General features: G+C 39.3%; 1 protein-coding gene across 1 annotated transcript in view; it reads right to left on the bottom strand.

Annotated features, from left to right (window-relative positions):
* ASIP (agouti signaling protein) overlaps positions 1-6,127 on the bottom strand; it is a 75,923-nt gene extending 69,796 nt beyond the window's left edge. Inside the window, exon 1 of the mRNA XM_072997016.2 lies at positions 2,980-6,127. The gene's annotated coding sequence lies outside the window, so the exon portion shown is untranslated. The remainder of the gene's footprint in view (positions 1-2,979) is intronic.
* Between the last annotated feature and the right edge of the window lie 1,730 nt (positions 6,128-7,857).

The raw sequence follows: 7,857 nt of genomic DNA on the forward strand, positions 1-7,857 counted from the left end.
GCTGTTCATATTCATATTATTTCTAATTACTGTACCTGTACTGTTATTTCTACTAAGTCCAAGTATGTAAATACTTGTAAGTTAAATGTAATACATTCTACTGAAGCATGATGGAATAAAAGAGCCAGAAAAAAAAATCTACAATATTAACTCAACAATCTGGCAAATAATTAGAATACTGTATGCTATTTTGGGAAATACGACTTTTTAAAAAAAGCAGGCTTAGTTCTTCAGTTTGGGGGGAGTTTGACTGCAGAAAAATGTATTTGATCCTTTAGATAATTTTTTTAAAAATGCAAATGCTTCTGAAAGAGAGATGGACTATATCTGTTTTTACGGAGGGACAGGTTTATTTGATTTTATAAATTTTTGCTTAATTTGGATGTTATGTGCTTTATTTCTTAACGTTTTTAATTCACCTTTGAACACTATCTTTTTAAATATAATAAATAAATATTTCTGTGCAGAAGTTTAGATATAGCAACACAGCAAAAGCTGTTCATGTGCAATAGGAACATAGTTGTTATTGTCATTTAGATTAATTCTCACCCTTCCATTGCTTTTACAGTACAATCACAATTGTCATATTTCAAACCACCAACACCAAGAACAACAACAAAGCAGCTAAAATCAGGGATAGATATAATAAATAAAACTAATTAATAAATCTAAATCTTAAAGACAACAACAACAACAAGGGAGACAGCCACAAAAGGATCTTCAGCTTGGAAAGTCCATAGCCCCACTACCCAAAGAGAAAAACTGACCGAGTGGAAAGAGAGTATGATGTGGTAATTTCTGAACAACAATGAATGTACATCTCTAATTTTCTCAAGCTCAGCAGGAACAGGATCAAAGTCAAAGCAGATTTTTCAAGTATGTGCAATTTTATGTGATTATCAGGAACTGCCATCCAGCTGTGTGCATATATGGAGGCATGTCAAATAAATGCAACCTGGCACTTTAAAAGTGCAGATGTGCCCATCCTTTGCAAAGTATACAAGGAAGGGATGGGCTAACCACTTTCCTGAACATGTCATGGATGTAATTGCAGTTTATCTGAAGTTAGTTTTTTTCCACAGAGCACCCGGGTTGCTGGCCCCATTTTGATGTAAATATACCAAATACACACTTCATAAATCAACATGCAGCCAAAATGCAATTATCCCTTAGTAGTCACACCGCCCGGCATATTCTGATACAGTTATCTGAAGAAGAAACGCAAAATACAGAAATGAATGAATTGTGTATAGGAATACACATGTCAGTGGACAACCCTGTAGAAAACAGCATTTTATTAAGGACAACTGCTTGCCAAAAATATGTCTTGTATACTGTATTCCAAAAATGCACACACACTTTTGTTTGATTAAAAAACAAACACTAATCTGTGTGAAGCAGGAGGGCCTGGATCTACAGCGAGAAAAATTGGAAGCAGACAGAAACAGAAAATCTTAGTATATTTGTCAACAGCTAGACAGAACCAGTTGCATTTACAGCCTTCATTCAAGTCTGTGAGTCCTTGTCCTGCTACAAATAAGAAACTTTAAACTTGTTTTTCATTTGAAGATATAGTCATAGGGAATCAGTCCAGTGGGAGCAATGCACCCTTTAAAAGCCAGCTTGGAGATCTGGGTTTAACAGTTAACCTGTCTTTTCCTCACTACCTTGCTTAATTAATGTGTCAAATGCTAAGGAAAGGCTGATAAAAATTTAACAGCCGAGGCACATAAAATTTTTGATGTGGGCACCATTGTTTCCAAGGAGTGAATCAGCAGAACAAAAGTGAAAAGATGGTATTTGGCAAATAAAAATATACCAATGAGGAGAAAGTCCTCTTAGGATAGCAAATATTTCCACCCACTCCAAATATTGTGCTATTTAAACTAGAGAATTGATCAAAGAATCTTGTAGCAGCCTTACTATTGGAATTTAAGATAACTAAAGCATTGTAGTGGCTAAATCTAAATTTCAACTTTTTAAAAATGTAAGGCATTTGCAAATAAACATGTACAAGCACTGTTTGGATTGGAAAATATACATGACAATAATTAGAAATCATGCAGAAAGCTATTTAGTAACATGTAAACACTACAGATTTCGGAGCCGGAGACATATATACATTCCTTTATCAACCATGACAGCTTATTCACTTTGTCTTTAAGCTATAATAATGACCGTCAGCTGTATCTGTATTTTACGGGGTTCTTTAAGATATATAACAATAGAACTTTAAGTCCGTTATATTAAATTATTACAGTTATAAAATAACATTTTAATAGAAATTATGCTCTCGGGGCAAATGATTTTCTTGAGGACAACAGTTTTTGAAAGATATATATTGATTCTCTTGAATGGTCTCTTGTCACTAACAAAACCTCTTGATTTAAATGTATTATGTGAAAGTAAAGCTTGAGATCAGTATGATTTTCTTTGCAGATGTTTTATTTGCTGCACAATGCAATGCACATCTACTGAAATATAAATACTGTTAAATTCAATGGCACTTACTTCCCGGTGAAATGCATGTATGATTAGAGCCTTGTACTATATTGAGATGCCATCAGCATTTTATACATTGGTATGGACTAACTAGATGTATTCTTAGTTTTCCATTGTTTTTCAAGCATCAGAATTTTTGTTGAACAATAATGGACTAACAGCATTGCACAGAACCAGCAAATCCTGGATATTTCCATCATGGAAAATTTTTACTTTTTATATCTGTTTTGGAGGTATCACATTTTTTTTCAATCATTCTGCATTTTAATGTTTATTTCTACTTCACTGTGTCACTATTACTGCTGTCTACTATGAATAATAATGACACTAGAAACAATAATGCAGAAGTTATATTACTGAAATAAGAAATCTTGATGTAATTTTTCTTTTTTGACAGCAAAAGGAGAGTAAATTTGGGGGAGGCAAGTTATCTAGTTGACTAGCAATCATACATCTTCAAAAACCACAACCACATACCTTGTTGGCTTCTAGTGATCTGTTTCTCTCTTTTTTCTCTCCCAAATAAGCAGTGAAGCATCAGCTGGTGTATGGAAGATGCTGGTTGGTCCTGTTTTATATAGCCTATGAGAAATACCCTGATATGGGCGGTACCCCCAAACTGTTCTTCAGCCCCCACCAAATGAGTATATACAACACAGCTGCTGTCTTTGTCCCATGACAGTTGGAGAACATTGTAATAGCAGCCTTTGGAATGCTTTCATCTGTTCCAGACAGGAGAAAAGCAGAAGGTGAGTATTGCACCTTAAACCTACTGTTGAAATAAATGCCAGGCCTTTCACACAGTCAGTAGGCACAGACACATACCTGTGGCAAAGAAAAATGCTTCCTTTCCAGTCTCTTGGGCTCATACTCTACCCCTAAATGATAGCAGGCGGCAGAAATGACCTTATTCAAAGGTGGAGAGTAATCCAACAGTATGTGGGCTTATGCCAGCTGCATTGGGCTTGGAAGAGTGCAGGGACAACAGTAAGCAGTAAGAAATAGTGGGTCCTATATGGAGTAACACTCAGATTGTGTAGCCATACTTCACAGCTGACTCTCAAACAACCATGTTAAAAACAAACAAACAAAAAACTAATTCTGCATATAGCTTGGTCCCTATCAACAAGCAAGGCTCATGTACCTTCATACGGATATTGATGCACAGCTTTATGGGAATGATTTCCAATTCACTTAATGTTACCTTCTATAGTGTTCAAGTGTGGCTTTTGTTTCAGTGCCTTAGCAGTGGATACTTTCTGGCGAACCCTACGAAACAACTATCAAATTCCTCTAGAACAGTGGTTCCCAACCTTGGGTCCCTAGATGTTCATGGACCAAAACTCCCAGAAGCCTTTGGCATGGGCTGTTTTGGCTAGGATTTCTGGGAACTGTAGTGCAGGAACATCTGAGTGTAGAATTACTGCTCTAGAATATTCAGTTTTTGCAGCTCTGATGCTGTTATTTCAGAGATCTGCTGCTGATAATAATATTTTATAAAATTCAGTGGGATTGTTGCCCCAGTGACTATGGGGGACCACTAAAATGTGTCATCATCATCAACAACAATAACAACAATTACGGGGTCTAACAAAATGTATCAATCACTCTTTATTTTTAGATGGTGTGTGAGGACCATATTACTCCTTTCTCTTTTAAATTTCGGTGGTGGCCTTGCCTAGATTCCAAGAGGAAACTTCAGCTATACTTAATTTTTCTGGGGCAAACTAAAATGTGTGAGTCAATAGACCCATCCTATAGAGCATGGCTTGGTAAAAATCCTTACAGAGCATAATCAAAAGAAATTGCTCACTTTCTGATAGTTTTAGATGCTATGGCTTAAATGACCCCCACCTCCCCAGCCTCATTTATTAGAACTGATCTTTGAACCCTCTCCATAAAAAAGATTAGCCTGGGCAAAGAGAAGAAGAGAGCCTTTGTATAATAATATGGAGCTGTGGAATTTGCTACTAGAAAAATTATACTAGTTACCCTGATTAGTTTTGAGTGGTGAACATTAAGTCCTCCGGTATAAATTAGAATCCGGGATGCTAAGTATGTATATGCTCAATGCTTACCCATTTGTTTTTTCCTACATTTTATTAGTTTTGTGATTTTTTTGGTTTTTACTCATTCATTTCAGTATTTCTTAATTGGTCATCTAAAGTCATTGGTGATCCAAAAAATTCTTAGGCATCCTGCGATAGATTCAAATTTCAAATGTGTCTCCCTGTTTAATAGTTGCATGTGCCAAAGTCTGTGGATTTCTCTTTTGAGTTTAGCCTCTTTGTTTCTCAGTCCAGTTCTCTAGTTTGAATTAGTATGTACTTGCTGCGGAACTATGACAGGAGCAGCTGGGGGTACTTGGTAATTACCTGACACCTCAGCTAAATGCTTCTCCCACTGCAGTTGTTTCACCCGGCATCTCCCCTTGGCATTTTATTTCTCAAACGCCTCCTCTACCATGCTTGGTTGCAAAACTTAAATGGATAGGTAAGGGAAGATGTGTTTTCATAACGTATGGCCTCCACTAGTCAGAACTTAAGTGATTATGAGAAAAACGTCTGTGTACTCTCAGCATATCTTCATGGGAAACCTGTGTGTGACTGTATCTGAAGTTCCTTCCACCTCTCTGCTGTAAAAGTGGGTTTTCAAATATATTGCAAGTAGCCTAATCACAGCGAAACTGTCAAGTTAGGAAGAAAGAAGAAAACTTTATTTTTCGATTCATTTGTAAAACCTGTTTTGAAACAGGTTTTAAAACAAATTAAGAACAATGGTAAAGGCCAGCTTTAAACACCAAAGGTGATACAAAATAATATAATCTTGAGTGCCTCATGAAGTCTCAGTAGGAATGGTGCTAGTCCGTTTTTCTTGGGTGGGGATTTCACAATAGAGGTACCACTATGGAGAAAGCCTCATCTCATATACTCACCAGTCTAGCTTCTCAGGATGGTGGGGCATGCATCAGCACTCTCACTGAAGGTTTTGAATTCCGGACAGGACTACATGGGAGGAGGCCATCTTTTGGTATACTCCTGCTCCCAGTCTTTTTAGGGCTAGAAAGTTAAAACCAGGACTTTGAATTAAGCTTAGATACCAGTGCATTTGGTTCTATATGAGTGACACATGGTCTCTAAATTGAACACTGCACAGCAGTAAAGGGTAATCAGATGAGAAAAATAGAACAGGGTTCCTGTATCTTTAATTGTTAAATTGGAGGAGGAAATGGCAACTAGTATAGCTTGCATCTGCTGAAATTTCCTCTTTAAATTTCCTCCATTAATGGTAGAGAAATCCTGAGCTCTTTTTCATTGAGCCACTCTATGTCAGTAACATCTGACAGATGCAACAAAAACATAAGTAAAACATTTATCCACAATATATTTATCAGTGATTTTTTAAAAAAATCCGCGCAAAAACTCTTTTGCACACCTCAACACCCCTCCTTATTGCTTCCCACATTGCTTCTGTTCTGGTCTTTGCTGTTCCTTTTCTTTTCTTTATGTCACAGCAAACCTGACTTAAATGACTTGTGTTCTAAGCTATCAAGCTTTGATGGTCTGTCTGTTCTGTTCTGAAACCTTTAATGGCATTTACAAGTTACAACCACACAAGCAAAATAGAAAAATTGAAATTACACAGATTTCACAAATTAGGAGTGAGAAGCAGGGGACAATTTATTTATTTATTTATTTATTTACAATATTTTTTAGCCGCACCATTGCCAGTGGCTTCTGGGCGGCGTACAACATTAAAACCTAAAAACATTAAAAACATTTTAAGACACAGTATAAAATACCATATATTAAAATATTTCTTAAAACAATTAAAACATTAAAATTAATTAATTAAAATGCTGGGTGAACAGAAAGGTCTTTGCCTGGCTCCGAAAGGCCAAGAGTGTCGGAGCCAGGCGGATCTCTCTAGGGAGGGTGTTCCAAAGTTGGGGGGCAACAACTGAGAAGGCCCTATTCCGACATGCCATCCCCTTCACCTCTTTCAGGGATGGCACCTTCAGAAGGGCCTCCTGGCCTGATCTTAGAGGACGGGCAGGCACATACGGAAGAAGGCGGTCCTTTAGGTAACCAGGTCCTAAGCCGTTTAGGGCTTTATATGTCAAAGTAAGCACTTTGAATTGGGCCCGAGCAGCAACCGGCAGCCAGTGTAAATTTTTCAGAACCGGTGTGATATGAGTCCGTGCGGCGGCACCACTTACCAGCCGCGCAGCCCGGTTCTGTGCCAGTTGCAGTCGCCGGACCGTCTTCAAAGGCTGCCCCACGTATAGCGCATTGCAGTAATCCAGTCTGGTTGTTACCAGTGCATGAGTGACTGCTGCCAGGCTCCGCTCATCCAGGTAAGGGCGAAGTTGATATATTCTCCGCAGCTGTAAGAAGGCACCCCTGCACACCGAGTCCACCTGGGCTTCCAAGGTCAGACTGGGGTCAAGGAGCACCCCCAAGCTGCGGACCCTATCCTTTAGGGGGAGTGTGATCCCGTCTAAGGTAGGGAGATGGCCCTTTAACCTATCTGGCGGGGCACCTACCAGCAGCACTTCAGACTTGTCTGGATTGAGCCTCAGTTTATTGACCCTCATCCAGACCATTATCGAGTCCAGGCACGAGTTCAGAACGGTGACTGCCACACCTGGATTGGTAGAAAATGAGAGGTAGAGCTGGGTGTCGTCAGCATATTGCTGACTCCTCAGCCCAAACCTCCTAACGACCTCCCCCAGTGGTTTCATGTAGATATTGAACAGCATAGGGGACAGTATAGAGCCCTGAGGAACCCCATGACGCAACCGCCATGGGTCAGAGCTACTGTCCCCCAGCACCACCTTCTGGACTCGATCAGCCAGGTAGGAACGGAACCACTGTAAAACAGTGCCTCCAATTCCCATCCCAGCCAGTCTGTCCAGAAGGACACCATGGTCGATGGTGTCGAAAGCCGCTGAGAGGTCCAGGAGAATCAACAGGGATGCATTACCCCTGTCTTTCTCCCGGCAAAGGTCGTCATACAGGGCGACCAAGGCAGTTTCTGTCCCATAACCCGGCCTGAAACCCGATTGAAATGGATCTAGATAATGGATCTAGATAATTTCAGAATTGCAGATAGGAAACCTGCAACAGCAGGAGTCAGGGCATTACATCCATCACTCATGAAAATAGAAAGAATTGTCTCAGGAGAATTGGAAAAATAAGAGATCCAAGGTTCAAGAAAAAAAAGTCGGGGGTGGGAATGAGCAGGGCATTGAAACAGTATATGAACCAGGGTGTCAGGCGTCTCTTAAAAAACAAAACAGAGTCTTTTTTCACAAGGAATATTGAGAAATCGACCGGCATGGGTGGCTGAAGG

Source organism: Pogona vitticeps, chromosome 4 (assembly GCF_051106095.1).
Source record: "Pogona vitticeps strain Pit_001003342236 chromosome 4, PviZW2.1, whole genome shotgun sequence".
Classification (NCBI taxonomy): domain Eukaryota; kingdom Metazoa; phylum Chordata; class Lepidosauria; order Squamata; family Agamidae; genus Pogona; species Pogona vitticeps.